This window comes from Chrysochloris asiatica, unplaced genomic scaffold, assembly GCF_000296735.1.
Source record: "Chrysochloris asiatica unplaced genomic scaffold, ChrAsi1.0 scaffold00277, whole genome shotgun sequence".
Classification (NCBI taxonomy): Eukaryota; Metazoa; Chordata; class Mammalia; order Afrosoricida; family Chrysochloridae; genus Chrysochloris; species Chrysochloris asiatica.
This window is the reverse complement of record NW_006408795.1, coordinates 2,213,607-2,231,524: the sequence shown is the minus strand read 5'-3', so window position 1 is coordinate 2,231,524 and position 17,918 is coordinate 2,213,607. Positions and strand designations below refer to the sequence as shown.

Here is a 17,918-nt window from a genome sequence, read left to right as displayed (position 1 = left end):
ACCAAGACACAGAACAAGACAAGAAGATACTGACTGAATGGTTGAAAATCAAAAAAGTGTGTGTCACAGTTGTATTATTACACCATACTTATTCAATCTATATGCTGAACAAATCATTTGACAAGCTGAACTGTATGAAGATGAATGCAGCATCAAGACTGGAGGAAAGCTTAATAACAACCAGAAATATGCAGACGACTTAATCTTGCTTGCTGGAAGTAAAGAGAACTTAAAGTACTTACTAATGAAGATCAAAGAATTAAAGATTTCAGTAGTGATTACACTTCAATGTAAAGAAAACAAAAATCCACACAGCTGGATCAATAGACAACATCATGAAAAATAAGAAAATACTGCCTTTGCCAAGGATTTCATCTTATTTGAATTCACAATCAACCCTCATGGAAGCAGCAGCCACAAAATCAAATAACGAATTGCATTAGGTAAATCTGCTACAAAAAGTCTCTTTGAATTATTAAAGAGCAAAGATGTCACTTTGAAGACCTAGGTGAACCTGAAGCATGCCATGGTATTTTCAATTGTCTCATATGCCTGTGAACGCTGGATAGTGAATAAGGAAGAACTGATATATTTGAATTGTGGTGTTACTAAAGTATATTGAAAGTACTGTGTACTGCCAGGAGAACAAACAAATCTGTCTTGGAGGAAATACAGCTAGAATTCTCCTAAGAAGCAAGGATGGTTCATTTCACGTATTTTGGACTTGTTATCAGAAGGGACTGGTCCCTGAAAAAGGACATCATGCTTGACAAAGTAGAGGGTCAGCAAAAAAGAGGAAGACCCTCAATGAGATGGGTTAACACACTGACTGCAACAATGGGCTCAAACGTGGCAACAGTGATGAGGATGGCACTGAACTGGGGGCAGTGTTTTTTATTCCATTGTGCATCGGATATAAATCAGAACCCTATTCAACGTTGACTAACAACAACAACAACAACAACAACACGCAACCAGCACAGTGACTTGAACAGTAAATTCTTTAAATTTTATTTTGGACATATGTAAAAATAGAAATAATAGTATAATGAACTTTTATGTATTCACTAACTAAATGCATGAGCCTAGTTCAATAATCATTCATCTGTCATTTTAATTTAATCTAGGCATTCCATCCCTTCCTGCTTGTCCTCTTTCTGGTTGGAATAATTTAAAGAGGAGCTAATGCATCATATAAAGCTCTGGTAGTGAAGTGGTTATGAGGTGGTTACCTCTAGGTCAGCAATTTGAAACTACCAGTTGTTCTGCAGGAGAAAGATGAGGCTTTTGGATCACATAAAGATTTAAAATCTCAGAAACCCAACACAGGGGTCACTATGAGATGAAACCAACTCCTCGGCATATAACCACCACCAGTGCATCACAGGCATTCTGGTGTGGTGCTGGAGGATAAGAACTACACGACAAAGTCAGTTGGCAGAGCAAGATCAGCAGTTCAAACTACCAGCCACTCCTTGAGAATCCTCACAGGGCCCCTATGACTTGCAATAGACTCAACAGCACTTAACAACAATAACAAAGCATCATGTTATATGTATGTCTAACAGATGAGGACTTTAAAAACATATACAAGAATGCTTTGCGACTTAACATTAGCACCACGTTTCATAAAATAGGATTAGCAGGTTTTGCGAACACCTTATAATACAAGAGTAAGTCAAAAAAGTATTGCTACAAACAAAAGAAGTAAGGAGCTCTGGTAGCGTAGTGGTTACGAATCGGGCTGCGAACCTTAAGGTCAGCAGTTGGAAACTACCAGCCGCTCCGTGGGAGAAAGATGAGGCAGTCTGCTCCTGTAAAGATTTACTGCCTCGGAAACCCTGTACAGGGTCGCTATGGGTTGGAATCGACTTGGAAGGCACTTAACAACAACAAACAAAAGAAGGGGGAGGGGAATGGAAGAACAAGGCAGATGGGAGAGCAGTTAGGCAGGTTTATATGGGCTAAGTGGGACAGAGATAAATAATGATGTATGCGCACAACCTTGGAAAAACAGGGCTCTGGGATACAGGGATTGAGGCATGGTTTGAATGCGTAAAAGGGAAATAATTTAAGATTCTTGGCTGTCTTTTAAATCTTAGCTTCCCTTGCATACCATTATAAAATAGACACTTGATGGGGAGAGAAAGGAATAGCCAGAAGTATCATCATAGAAAGCTTATAAGTCTGTCTTCTGCCTATAATTTGTCCAGTGAAGGCGGCTTCCTGCAGAGCCTCTGCACTGCATAAGACCATAGGTGGAACCCTGAACCATATCCAGAATCTTCTGAGGTCAGAAATTTCCACTTGAAAGGACAAGCAGACCAGCCTGGAGCATCTAGAACAGAAGATATTTCTTGAAAGAAAGACCGACCAACAGGAAAAATACAAAACAATAACAGAAGTCTGACTGACTATTACAAGAACAAGTAAGTTGCTCACCCAAGAGACATCAAGGCAAGTGGTTGAGTCCCCTCAGGGCAAACCCCCTACCAAGACTAAGACTCAAGGGGAATACATGAGCAGACATGCACTCTGACTGATGACCACATTTGTCACTGGTAAGGGGAAGTGAGGGAAAAACAGCAATGAAGCTGCGAGCTGAGTCCTACCACATTCAATAGACTCCTGTGAACCCAGGTGCAGAACTGGTTGGCCAGCAGTGTGGCAAGACCTGGGGACTCTTGGGCCCAGAGTCAGTGACATACTCACAGAAGACTAGAGTGGAGAGTGAAATGTCCAGCTGATAAGAAGTGAGGGCATATGCACAAGAACACCCACACTTGCAGATAATTCCTACTTGACCTGGTTTCAATGGCTGGATGATCAGAACTCAACTAGAAGAAGAAAGAAGAGGAAAAAAAGAGTAATCTGATACAATTTGATGAACTTGACCTACACCTATGGATGCAATAGCTCAAAAGAGGGAACAAATCTTTACAGAGAGGATCATTTCCACCCCCTCGATACACAGAGTAAACAGGGATGGGCAACTTGGACATTGGCTACCCAAAATGTGGGGGCTACAACGGCAAGAAGTGACTGGTTTACAAGCTTTCAAGAGGGAGCCTAGATCCAGAGGGCATGGAGGAAGGTAGAATCTCCAATGAGTAGTACCCAATTTGTCAGGGCGATGCTGATGAAAGGAGATGTGGATAGGTCTTTTCTGGTACAATAGTGAATAATTGTTATCAGGAATGATTGTGAGGGTTGGAAATGTACAGGTAGACGTTTTGTAGCAAAAGGAGGGGAGTGGTTGACTTTGTAGTCCAGGAGCAGAGGTCCCTGGGACCATTAAGGGAGAAGAGTGGAGCGCGGGACCCTACCCAGAGAAACAGTGATGCCAGAGATGGAAGCAGAGATGATGACGTGGAGAGATGGAGCAGTTGGGGACTCTAGACTCAAGAAGGGAGAGGGGCTGTGTGCTGACGACCAGGGGGCAGGCTTGTAGGGGATACTCTTTGGTTGGTTGATGGTGCATGGAGGGGACAGTAACCATGGCAATGAAACAATATACGATAGGATGAATGTAAAGCTAATGTTCTCCCATGTAAACTATCACATAATTCACAATAAAACATAAAAAAAATATTGCTACTAGAGTTCCAATTCATACATGCTCAGATTATTACACACAAAACATGTTTAAATACATCTCTGTGATCAGTAGATGGCTGCAGACAAGTTCTCTTATATGTAGTCAATAATAGTTGTTGTTTAATATGAGCCAAATAAATCATAGTCTGTGATGAGTATTCCAAATCCCTGCTCTACATCTCTACTGAACAAAGCCTCCCGTATCTGTTCTACAAAATCCTAGGATCTGTTATGTTTTCTGAATTCCACCTTCTACTTAGCTCTGGCAGAACACTTCTGGAGTCACCAATAATGTGGAAACCTTGTCTCCTTATCAGGCAACAACAACTACCTCAGAATCTCTAGCACGATACTGCAGGATTGTACAAGGCAGTTTTCACCTAGCTAAACATTGATGGCCCGATAAATAAACTTCCTAAGAATGGGGAACAACAGCACTAGAGGAGATAAAAACAACAGTACAGAATGAGTGACATCAGTTTTTAAACCTTCCTCCTGTGAGGGATTCAATCTGGCTTCCCAGGGATGGGTAATAAAGACAGGAAGTGTCTTTAATCCTATGAAGTTTAGTACTCACATCCTGAATGTTCTCCATAAGGTCAAAAATGTGCATCCCTATGGCTGGATTTTCTTCCACTTGGAAGTGTTTCAATTCTCAGAGAACATGCATATGGATTTTTATATCTTTTCTGCAATTCTATAATTGGGGAGTTTGAAGAAGTGGTTGAAAAATGTGAAGTGAACGAGCTGTCAGGAAAAGTTCATTCACAGTCCCCTAAGACGAGAACACCGCCGTTTCCTTTAGAGGTCTGGCAATGCCAGGCGTTTTGTGCACGTGTCTCTAAGTACAGAATCGAACACCAGAATCAAAATCTCCTTCCTGCACAACCTCACCCATCCTCAACAGCCCAGCCTGTGCTCAGCCTCCTTCTTCCCTGGGCATCAAGTCAAACTCTGTCCCTTCAAAGCGCGGAGCCCTGACCAGCAGGCTCAGATAGTGGGCCTGGCTCCAGCAACCTGTGGTTTGTCAGGGACTCCAGGTAATTCTGACGCAGGCTAAAGTCTGAGAACCAAGGTCAGTAGTGTATCGATTCTCACCCACAGCTGCACATTGGAAACACCTGAAGTATTTAAACTACTGCTGCTTGAGCCTTGTTCCCCTCAAACACACACAAGTTTTTATTTAATTGATAAAGAGCATGCTGTAAACATTAAGTGCTTAAAAGTACCCCAGAAGATTCTAATGCACACTTAAAGAAGGACCTCTTGAAATAAAAGCAAGAACACAAAGAACTGCTCCAAGTCAGCTGTCTATACACCTCCTCTCACCAAATTCTCACAGCAGTCATCAGTATGACAACCACTGATATCTCCATTCTCAACATTCGAAAACTAAGGCTCAGGATCATTCACTGTCAGATCTAAGACTAACAGACTTTGAAGACATCAGGCTAGATCAGCTTCTCACCACCTGTCTGTCTGTCATACTGTGGTGCCTCATGTGTTGCTGTGATGCTGGAAGCTATGCCAGTAGGGCCACCCATGGAGGAGAGGTTTCAGCGCAGCTTCCAGATAAGACAGAAAGAAAGGTCTAGTGATCTACTTCCAAAACCCCACAGCTGTCAAGTCAGCTTTGACTCATAGTGACGCCATAGCACAAAACAGAACTGCCCCCGACCGAATTTCTAAGACTGTAATCTTTATTAAGGCGCTGGACTGCAGGGTCAGTTTGAACCACAAGGTCAGTGGTTCAAACCCACCAGCTCCTCCTTGGAACCCCTTTACAGGATTGCTCTGGGTAGGAAATGACTCGATGGCACTTAACAACAACAATCTTTAGGGAAGCAAATTTCAACATCTTTTTCCCGAGAAGCAACTGGGCTCCAATCACCAACATTTAAGTTACCACGTAAGCATTTTAACCACTTAGCCAATTAAAATCTAAGGATCACAACAGAAGATTGTGTGACTCAGTTGATCAGGACACATCAGTAGGACTGATTAATCACTAGATGAAGACATTATGTTTGGTGAAGTAGAGGGTCTGTGCGGGCAAAGGAGCCCTCAGTAAGATGGATTGGGCACAACCAGAACACTAGACTCAGTCATATCAACAATGGTGAGACTGATGCAGGACTGAACAACATTTCATTCTATTGTAATTAAGGTGCCCATGAGTTGGAGTCACCTCAATGACAGCATCTCTCTGTCTATGTATATATCTACTCCAACTCCCTATCTGATTATTCCTTATAAGCTATACAATTCTTGAAATCAGGGACTCAGAAAAAATTTTGGAACATGCGTAAAAGTCTGAAGAAAAATTAATCTAGGTGCATTTTCTTCAGATATTTTTATACGCATAATTATATTTTTAAAACATATATGAGTTCATTCTGTAATATCAGTTTTGTCTCCTGTTTTCCACTTAACATTAGATTGTGAGCATTTTCCCATGTCATTAAAAGTTCTTCATAAATACTATGTAAGACGGGCCTTCAAAAAGTCTGTGGAAAAACGGAAATAAAAGATCATGGAATTTTTCTAAGAACTGTTCTTCAAAGCCCCTAGAATTGTTAATGGCTTCCTGTGGCTATTGTTAGGTGCCATCAAGTCAGTTCCGACTCATAGTGACCTCGTGCACAACAAAGCAAAACACTGCCCGGTCCTGCACTGTCCTCACAATCATTGTGATCCATGTAATGGCTGGGAACGTACCATAATTTATTTGACCTTGCTGTTATTGATCATATTCAGGAGCAAAGATGTCAGTCTGAGGACTAATAACCTCATATGCATGTGAAAATTGGACAAGGAAGACTACAGAAATATTGATGTAGTGGAGTTGTAGTGTTGAGAAAAAAAATACTAAAGGTCCCATGGACTGCCAGAAAAACAAACAAATCTGTGTTGGAAGAAGTACAGTCAGAATGCTCCTTAGAAGCCAGGATGGTCCGACTTTGTCTCTTATACTTCAGACATATTGTCTGGAGGGAACTGGAGAAGGACATCATGCTTGGTAAACTGGAGGGTCAACCCAAATAGGAAGACCCCCAATTAGATGGACTGGCACCGAGGCAGCAGTAATGGGCTCAAGCGTAATAAAGACTGTAAGGTTGGCACAGGACTGGGCAGTGTTTCATTCTGTTGTGCTATCATAGGATCATTATGAGTCAGAACCGACCCATCAGCACCTAACAATAACAACAACAATTATTGGTCATATAACCAAAAATCCCACTGTTGCCTAGTTGATTCCCACTCATAAAGACACTACAGAGGGTTTGGGGGACTACTTATCTTTAGAGAAACAGAATACCTCATCTTTCTCCCATAGAGCTGCTGGTGGGTTTGAAGTGCCAGATTTGAGGTTAGCAGTTCAGTGCTTATCATATAGCACCACCAATGCTCCTTAGGGGTCATATAGGTTGTTTAAAGTGTGCCACTATTATACATAAACCAAAGCCCAACCCATGGAGATCCTATAGGACAGAGTCCGACTGCCCCCATGGAGTTTCCAGGACTGGAAACCTTTACAAAGGCACACAGCCACATCTTTCACACATGGAATCAAACCAGAATACACAGTTTTATACATTATCTTGTATCCCCATTTAGAAAAATATTTATTTAAGATCAATTCCTACAGTCTGATGGACTGGGTGTGCTAAATATGCAGAAGAATATTAGCATGTTTATGGCTTTCCAGAAGTCATTAGGAGATTTCCTGTCTTCCTAGAACATTAGCAGCTTGAGTAAAAATCTTTGCTGATTTGATGGCATGGCTGTTGTTTCCGTTTGAATTTCCCCTTTTCACATTGATCCTTTGTGCTTTCTCCTGCATGACTGATTCACATCCTTTGCGATTACCCTTTTTATGTCCACACACCAAGACCCCTTACTGGGATCATCTTTCCCCCGCTGTAATCATGACATATATCCCATTTCCCCAAATATCACACAGATTCTTAAGCTCTTTCTATAGGCACTCTGGTAAGTGTGTTATTTACAAGGACTCCCTTCTCACACATGGTTACAGATGACGTGTACACAAGCTCGCCGTCATGAACAGCTTCTGTTATAATGAGTCTCTGTGGCTTTTCAGATACCATGTCCTGGGACTCTTGTGGTTGTTGTTGTTAAGTGCCGGTGACTCGATTCCGAACCATAGCGACCCTGCGTAGGGTTTCCAAGGAGCAACTGGTGAGTTTGAACCACTGACCTTGCAGTTTAAATGACTTTGCAGTCTGATGCATTAGCCCATATCTGCCATTTGTCTGATGTGTTGAGAAAACCAACACCATGCTTTTGCCCTCTGTCACACTCCCTGTTCATACATGAGACAAGACTGCTCTTTCCTTTTCAGAGGATTTCTTGAAATGGTTTGTGAAGATCAGAGATGTGGACTCCTGGTGTGGCGCCGTAGGATCAGCACCAAATTGTGAACCATAAGGTCGGCAGTTCAAACCCACCAGCTGCTCTTTGGAAACCCTCTACAGGGTCGCTGTGAGTCAGAACTGACTCAATGACACTTAACAACAGTGCAGCTGACACTCGTTTGTCAGTTTGCCACACTACGGTGGCATGTGTGTTGCTGTGTGGATGTTATGCCACCAGTATTGTAAATATCAGCAGGGTCACTCATGGTGGGCAGGTTTCAGCAGAGTTTCCAGACTAAGATAGACAAGGAAGAAGGTGAAGCAGGCTGCTTCTAAATGTTTAGTCAATCAAATACTGATGAATAGCCACAGAACACTGTCAGATATAGTGCCATAAGTGAACCCCTCAGGTTAGAAGGCACTCAAAATACAGCCAAGAAAGAGCTATCTGTTCAAAGTAGAGTTGACCATAATGACTTTAATGGAAGAAAGTTTTCAGGAGCTTCGTTTGCTGATGCGACTCAACTCAAAATGAAGAGAAACAGCTGCGAACACCCATTAATAATAAGTATATGGAATATTTGACGTATAAATCTAAGAAAACTGGAAGTTGTCGAAAGTGAAATGGAACACATAAAGATTGATATGCTTAGGCATTGTTGTTATTGTTGTTGTTAAGTGCTGTCCAGTCAGGTCTGACTTATAGCGACCCTGTACAGGGTTTCTGAGAAGTGGCTGGTGAGTTTAAACCTCTGATCTTGTGGTTCAAACCCACCTTATGAATTGAAATTGGTCATTTAGAATCAGATAATCATGTGGCTTAGTACACCAGGCAAGATACGTTGAAAAAGAATGTCTGCATTCATCGTTAAAAAGATAATTTCAAGATTTATCTTCAAGTACAATGTTGTCTGTGATAGGATAATATCTGTATGCCTACAAGGGAAGCAACTTAATATTATTGTTATTCAAATTTACATACCAAACACTGAAGTCAATGATGAAGAAATTGAAGAATTCTACCAACTTTTTCAGTCTAAAATTGATAAAACATGTAATCAATATCCAGTAATAATAACTGGTGACTGGAATGCAAAAGTTGGAAACAAAGGAATGATCAGTAGTTGGAAAATATGGCCTTAGTAATCGAAATGATGCTGTAGATCAACATGGCAGAATTTTGCAAGACTAACGACTTGATCAAATTTGATACACTAGACACTAATGTCCAAAGACCAAAGACCAGAGAGTTGGATGAGCTCAAGAACATCATACAAGATGAAAGCCAAAAGTCACTAAATAAACACTGTGAGCGAGTTATTTGAGGCACTGTGGCCAGGCTTTCCAGAGAAAGGAACCGGTCTTTGAGTTACCAAGGCAGGAGGTGTTTGAGGCCCTGTGAGGCCGGACAGAGGGGTACAGGCCTGTCGCATGTCCAGGGCCTCCAGGGACAGCTCAAACTCAGCATGTCCAGGATGAAGCTGACCACCCAGGTCTACTGCAAGATGGTGCTGTCAACAGACTCCTGGTGGCGAAAAAGCTGCGCAAGGAACACTTCTCTCTGTGTGCCCCGGGCACCCACCACATCTTCTTCATGGACTGTATGCCCTTATTTCACCACACCCTGGCCCTTACCCCCATGCTAGAGGTGGCCCTCACCCTGATTGATTCATGGTACAAAAATAATAGCTATGTGATTGTTGGTTATTATCATGCTAATGAGCATATGAAGTATGACAACCCAAACTAGGTTGCTAAAAGAGATAGCCAAGAGCTTCAGGGACAAGGCTCTCATCACAGTAGACGACAAGAAGTTGACAATGGACTGCTTTGTGCCTACAAACCACAGGTACAAACACCACGAGAACAAAGAATGGTGCAGAGACCCACAACATTGTGATTACTGTGAAGAGTGGCCCGAAGCCCAGAGGTTCTCAGCCTCACTCCTGAACAGTCGGTCCCATAAAGCCCTTATGGACTTCAACAATGACCCAAATGACATCCAGAATGACTGGACAAACCCAGAAATCAATAAAGCTGTTCTCCACCTGTGTTAGAAGATAGCATGTTTTTCAATGTCCGTAGAATGTCACTTAATCTACAAGGAAAGTTAGCAGAGTGGAGAAGTGTCTGCTCTAGAATAGGCCCAGAGGGTCCAGTCCAACCTCCCCGAGGACTCTGCCCCAGTCGTATGTTGCTATAATCTTCCAAATCAAAGCTACTTCTGCTTGTCCAAGATTGTTCCTATTAAGCTCTTTTAGTTAACCTTTTATAATATGAAGCTAATACTTTTTAAAGACTATGGAACTCTCTTTTTAAAAAAATCTGCATCATTCCCACCCCCCACCCCCCCAAAAAAAGTCATTAAAAAGACAGGAAAAAAAAGAAAAGACTAAGTGGATGCTGCTCTTGAACTTAGAGAAGCTAAAGTAAATGGAAGAAGTGAAGTAAAAGAGCTGAACAGAACATTTCAAAGGGCAGCTCAAGAAGACAAATTATTATAGTAAAATGTGCAAAAACCTGGAGTTAGAACCAAAAGAGAAGAACACACTCAGTATTTTTCAGGCTGAAAGATCTGAAGGAAAAATTCAAACATCTACTTATAAGACTAAGGACTCTATGGGCAAAATATTAAATGATGTAGAAAGCATCAAAAAAAAAAAAAGATAGAAGGTACACAGAATCACTGTACCAAAAATAAATGGTCAATGTACAACCATTTTAAGAGGTAGCATATGATCAAGAACTAACTGTGCTAAAGGCAGCAGTCAAAGCTACAATGAACGTATTGGCAAAAAAACAAGAGTTCAGGAACTGATGGAATACAAATTGAAATCCTTCAATAAACTGATGCAGCATTGAAGGTGCTCACTCATCTATGCCAACAAATTTCAAAACAGCAACTTGATCAACCTGTTTACAGAGATCTACATTTGTTCCCATTCCAAAGAGAGGTGAGCCAATGGAATGTGGAAATCATGGAACAATATCAGTAATATCTCACACAAGTAAGACAATACAAAAGTGTTTGCAACAGAGAATTGATAGGAACGGCCAGAGGTTCAAACTGGACTCATATGAGGATGTGGAACAAGGGATATCATTGCTAAGATCACACGGATCTTGAGTAAAAGCAGAGAATACCAGGAAGATGTTGTCTTGTGCTTTATAGGTTATGCAAAAATTTTGTGTGGATCATGATAAGATATGGGCAACATTGCAGATAATGGGTATTCCAAACACTTAATTGAGATCATGAGGGACCTGTACACAGACCAAGAGGGCAGTTGTTAGAACAAGGGAATACTGAATGGTATAAAATTAGGAAAGGTGTGAGTCAGGGTTGTATACTTTTGCCATAGTTTTTCAATCTGTATGCTGAACTAATAACCCTTCCAAGAAGCTGGATTATATGAAGAAGAACATGACATCAGTATCGGAGGCAGACTCATTAACAACCTGCGCCATGCAGATTATACAACCTTGCCTGCAGAAAGTGAAGAGGACTAAAACTACTTACTGATGAAGATTAAAAACAACAGCCTTCAGTATAGATTGCACCTCAATGTAAAGAAAACAAAATCTTCACAACTGGACCAATAAATAACATCATGATAAGGGAGAAAGGATTGAAATTGCCAAAAACTTCATTTTGCTTTGCTCCACAATCAAAACTCACAGAAGCAGAAGTCAAGAAATCACAGAGTGTATTGCATTAGGCAAATCTGCTACACAAGACTTCTAAAAGTGCTCAGGAGCAAAGATGTCAGTTTGAGGACTATGGTGTGCCTGACCCAAGCCATGGTATTTTCAATGCTTCAAATGCATGTAAAAGTTGGGCAGTGAATTAGGAAGTCCATAAAGAAACAATGCATTTGAGTTATGGTGTTGGAAAAGAATATTTAAAATATCATGGAGTATCAGGGGAACAAACAAACCTATTTTGAAGAAGTACAGTCAGTATGCTCCTTAGAAGTCTGTCACTACTTTGGACATGTTATCAGGAGGGACCAGCAGCTGGAGGACATTGTGCTTGGTAAATGTTGTTGTTGTTGTTAAATGCTATCAAGTTGGTCCTGACTCACAGTGGCCCTGTATAGGGTTTCTGAGGAGTGGCTGGTGAGCTTGGTAAATTTAGGGTGAGATAAAAAAGGAAAACCCCCAAAGAAATGGATTGTCACAGTAGTAGCAGCAATGGGCTCAAACCTAACAACCACTGCGACGATGGCACAGGACCAAGCAATATTTAATTCTGCTGTGCATTGGGTTGTTATGAGTCAGAATCCACTCAAGGGCACCTAACAACAGAGCAGTCAATGTATCTAATATGCAACCACCACCCGTCGGTCAATGGAGGTTTGTGTGTTTCTATGAAGCTGAAAGGCTTCAAGGGAGTTTCCAGACTAAGACAGACTAGAAGAATTGTGGTGTGACCTACTTTGAAAGCTAGCCAATGAAAACCCTTTAAATTCCAATGATCTGATCCTGTTTGCATGTGGTCACCTTCAGTTAGAGGCAACCTGACGGAAGTCAACAAGAGCAACACACATGGTGGTGGAGAGAGAGTGGACAGTTGCGTATCAACTGTCCTAACAAAAGCCCAGAAAGGACAGGCTCCTTGAATAGTCCCTCTTCCTTCCATGCTACAACCTGTCACATAACTGCTTTGGACCCTGAGTTTCTCATTCTGAGAAGAGTGCTGTTGGCCAGACAAATGCATTTTTAAATAGAAAGCTGTCCAGCTTCAAAGTTGGCAACTTTGGGAAGCCCAAAGTTTTGTCTGAGACCAAGGAAACCCAGAGGATGTGTTTAAAGGTTTGAAATCCTGATCTCTTGGGGGCACATTTTTACACAATTCAGTTTTACTGAAAAAAAATAAGAATCACATGAGTTAATTCAATACAGCACAGTCCAATGAACTTTGGTTTGAAGTTTATTGTATTTTGCATAAATGCCATATTTTATTACATAGTGCTTATTCTAACCAATGATTCAAACTTAGAACCACACGATAAGAGAGGGTCTTAAGGGTCATTTGTTTAGTGCCTCCCAACCTGGCTGCACATCGTTGTTGGTAAGTACTGTTGAGTTGCTTTAGACTCATATTAACTCTGTATAGGGTTTCCAAAGAATGACTGGTGAGTTTGAACCTTAGAGTTAACAGAATCTTACAGTTAACAGTCCACTGATTATCCTACAGCACCACACCAGTGGGCACATTAGAATGCCCTATATTGTTATCAGCAAGTTGGTGTTTGTTGTTGATAAGTACCGTTGAGTTGGTTCCGACTCATAGTGACCCTGCACAGGGTTTCTGAGGCTGTAAATGTTTACGTGAGCAGAACACCTCATCTTTCCCCTGCAGAACCGCTGATAGTTTCGAACTGCCGACATTGTGGACCAGAGCTCCTTAAGTTGGTGCTTAGAGAGATGAAATAACTTGGGTTATAGACTCTAGAGTCAAGCTGTTGGTTCCAAATTCTAGTTTCTCAACTAGTTATCTGTGATGTCATAATCAAGTTAATAAATATCCCTGTGACTCCTTTGCTCTTCTGTCAAGTGGAGATCCTTAGGGCCCTTTTTGAGTTGTTGTAAGATATATATGGTGTCTCCAGAGTCTTCCAAATCCAGTCCTCTCCAGACCCATCAGACTAGCCACCTCTTCCTTAAGCCTGTCTGGATCCTCACACTGGAGAGCATTTCAGTCCCCCTCCCCACCTTACTCCTTTAAATGCTTAAAGCACATCTTTCTTACTTGGCTCATCAGTCTCACATACAAGTCACTTATGTGTGCTGTTTTATCCCCTCATTATGTGGAGGAGGTTCATAGAGGACAGAAATTATACCTCATTCAGTTTTTATTATAGTTCATTTTCACAGAATGCCCAATATTTGCCAGGTATTGTACTTTTATGCCAGATATAAACATTCACAATATCACATTTAATCTTCATATGAAAAAGGTATTTTCGTTATTCTTATTTTACAGGCAAGGGAACTGAGATTTAGGTAAGTGAGTAGTTGTGCAAAGTAGCACAGCCCATCCCTGGAAGAGTCGAGTCTTACACTCCTGCTCTACTGACTCAGGGTACGAGGGCTTCACCATTGTTCCACTGTACATTGTAGTTCTCTGCCTAAGACACTGTCCCAAATAAATGTATTCAACAGCAGCCAGTAGATGCCCATTAGGAGTCAGCCACCTGCCGGATGCTGTGCTGGACTAGGGCAAAATCGAGCCTGGTTTCTGGGTTGCTGAGTTTACAACAGAGAAGACGCACTCAATTACTTTGGCTCAGGACATAAAGCTCTTAGGGACACTCTTGGGCCTTGAATCCAGATCTCTAGACTTCATGCCCAGTGTTCTTTTACTACAGTATGCATCTGTGCACTAACACATCAGAAATGCATAAGTATAAGTCCCACATTGCATCTGTTTTCAATCACTGGCCTCCAAAATTTAGGAAGTCCACAGATTTGGCCTGCTGGATATGACATGGCCAAGTTTTCATATTCCAGTCAAGATTACAACAGAAATTTTGTAAGTCTCAAATGAAATATTGTGCATGAAAGCTCCTTAGAAATTGTAAAACACCATCCAGATATGGTAATAATTTGTAGTATTTTTATAGTTTTCATTTGTCTTGGACTACTATCTTAAATAACTGAACACCGAATACTGTCACTCAATTAGACTATGGTTATTTACCTAAGACAATTTGGCACTGCAATTTGTAACTTCTTAAAAGGCAAATTAGTCATTTACATTGATTTGCATTTCCACAGAGAAATATCTTTCATGCTAATGATGTTCTTGCTAACAAACCATAGAAGTAATAATGAGATTGAATTCCCCTCTCCATACCTTTGGCTTTCTTACACAAAGCACAGCTGGCATTTTAATGCAGATACCATGGCAGTTTTAGGGTTGGAAGGTTTCTTAGAGATAATCTGACCCAGTGATTCTGAACTCCGTAAGAATTAGAATCATGGGAGAAAGAAAAGGGAATGGAAGAAAGAGAAAACTAGCTCATGCCTGGGATACAGAGTTTCTGATTTAATTGTACTAATTGAAGCCTGCCATGAGCGTCTTTAAAAGCTACCCAATGTTTCTCATGTTGCAGACAAAGTCGACAACCACTGATGTAAATAAGGCCCTTATTTTCCAGATGAGATGTCTGAAGCCTTGAGTGGAGCTATGATTGCAATGGAGACGGTCAACAGACTTACTGAACAGAGAGACTGGAGGAACCCAAGACTATATGGCCTTCAGCCACTCTTCTTGTCTGGAACAGAACTCACCATCATAGCCCAATTTTCAACCAATCAGTAGATAGACATATCGTGGGGACAACAACACTAGGAAGGTATGCTCACCGTGGATTGGTCAACCATTGAAGATCAAAATGGCAGCATTTATCTAATGATAAAGTTCAGAAGGATTGGGAAGGAACATGAAATGGAAATAAGAACCACAGGGAGGAAGTGGGATAACTACTGTTACATGGGGGCTGGGGGTAGGGGTGGGGGTGGGTTGAATGTAAAACTGATGATCTGCTCTGTTAACTTTCACTCAATTCATAATAAAAAGTTTCCATTTTAAAAATAAATAAATATAAACATTTACTCAGAAAACTCTTACCCAGAGGAATAGAACAGAATATATAATGATATATGTTAGTTGAGGGATTATTTTTAAAAAAGCATTTTAAATAATTATTTTAAAAAACAGAGATCAGGAAAATGGTTGCTGTACTGACCTTATTGTACATTGCCTCTCCCTTCACCTAAGTTGATATGTATCTATCCTCTGTTAAGTGCTGCCATAGGGTTTCCATGGAGCAGCTCATGGGTTTGAATCACCGACCTTGTGATTAGTAGTCTAGTGCTTATCCTACAGCTCCACCCTCTAGTTGGAAATGTACCTTCTCTTCCCTTCCACCTCTGACAACTTTCAAATAATGTTTATTTCTGTGTGTGTAAACCTTTTCTTGACTTTTTACAGTGGTGTTCTCATATAATATTTGTCCTTTTAAGATTGACTAATTTCACTCAGCATAATGTCTACTCGTTTTATCTGTTTTGAGGGGTTTACCAGATTCATCATTGTCTTATATGTTGCATAGTAACCCATTGTGTGTATATACCACAGTTTGTTTATCCACTCATCCACTGATCTGCATTGAGGTTGTTAGCATCCTTTTGATTTTGTGAATAATGCTGAGATGACCATGTTGTTGTTGTTAAGTGCTATCCAGTAGATTCTGACGCATAGGATTTCTGAGGAGTGGCTGGTGAGCTTGAACTGCCGATCTTGCAATTTAAACTGACCTTGCAGTCCAGCACATTAACCCACAGCGCCACACATAGGTATGCATAGATCTGTTTATGTCATGTTTCTTATTTCTGTGCAACTATTGGTCATTCCCCATCTGGAGAAAAGAAGAGTAAAGGAAAACAAAGATACAAAAACAGTCCAAAAGATTAATGAACCACAGCCTCCATGAGGCGTAGCCCCGAAGAATTAGATGGTGTCCCCCTACCACTGCTGACTGCTCTGGAAGAACACAATAAGAGGTCCTGGATAAGTTTGAGAAAAATGTGGACCAAAACTCAAACTAATGAAATAAAAATAAGAAAAAGCAGTCGTACTGGTCTGACAGAGATTGGTGTTGTTAAGTGCTGTGGAGACTGTTGTGACTCAAGAAGCGACTGGTGAGCTTGAACTGCCGACTTTGTGGTTCAAACCAACCTTGTAGTCCAGTGCATTAACCCACAGCTCCAGGCTCCAGAAGTGCATTGTTAAGTGCCGTCGAATCAATTCTGACCCATAGCGACCCTGTATAGGGTTTCCAAGGACAGCTGGTGAGCTTGAACCACTGACCTTGCAGTTCAAACGGCTTTGCAGTCTGTCGCATTAATCCACAGCACCACACCAGGACTCCTGAAAGAGACTGGTAGGACCCTCAAAATTATGTCCCTTAGTCACTCTCCAGGCCTAGAACTGAAACAACCCAAAAAAGCATTTGTTTGTACCACGTAGCAAATGAGAGAGAAAATATAGCCAAAGGAAAAAACAAGGAATTGGGAACTAAGATAGTCCCTACCATCGCTGTAGCAGAGTCTAACATGCTGAAAAATCATTAAGTGGAGGGCATGAGATCCTAGAAGAGTAGAAGAACTCAATTTAGACATAGATAATAATAAACATGATTACAATGTTTTATTTCAACAATTAGGAAAACAATATACAATTTATTCTGTTTTGCTGAGGAACTAAGATTGACCAATAGGATCCAACGGCTTGAAAAGACAGCTATGTATTCTCCTCGTGGCTCCTGAGATAAACGACTTTTTTTTTAATTTACTTTTTATATTTATATTTTTGTTTAAGTATTTTTGTATTTATCTCTTTTTTTATTGTCAGAATATCCAGTAAGCAGGGCTCAGAGAACTGTCACAGATAGACACCCCAACACAAGCTTTTTGTCTACTGGATTTCTCCTTCCTTGTTGAGTGATCTACTTTTCTAATAATGCTCATAGAAGACTTCCTTATGATCATCAAATACTGAAAACAACCCAATTCTTAAACAAAAAAACATAGTATAGGCATCAATGGAATACTACTCATCCACAAAGAGGAATAAATATATAAAAGTTGAAGGTAAGGATAAGAAATTATCAAGGATGATTCCAGACATTCTGTCCTGAATAACAATATGAAGACGATAACATATATTGAGTTTAAGAACAAGCTCCACAAAACCAACCTATGTTATATATTGAAGCATAACTTATAAATAGTAAGACATACCAATCTAAATTATAGAGCTAGATGAATTTGTATAGACACATAGAATTTTTTTTTATTAATGTTTTATTGTGAATTATATGATAGTTTACATGGGAGAACTTTAGTTTTACATTCATTCCATCGTATATC

General features: G+C 40.7%; 1 pseudogene; it reads left to right on the top strand.

Annotated features, from left to right (window-relative positions):
• LOC102811332 overlaps positions 1-10,033 on the top strand; it is a 73,607-nt pseudogene extending 63,574 nt beyond the window's left edge.
• The last annotated feature ends 7,885 nt before the right edge of the window (positions 10,034-17,918 follow it).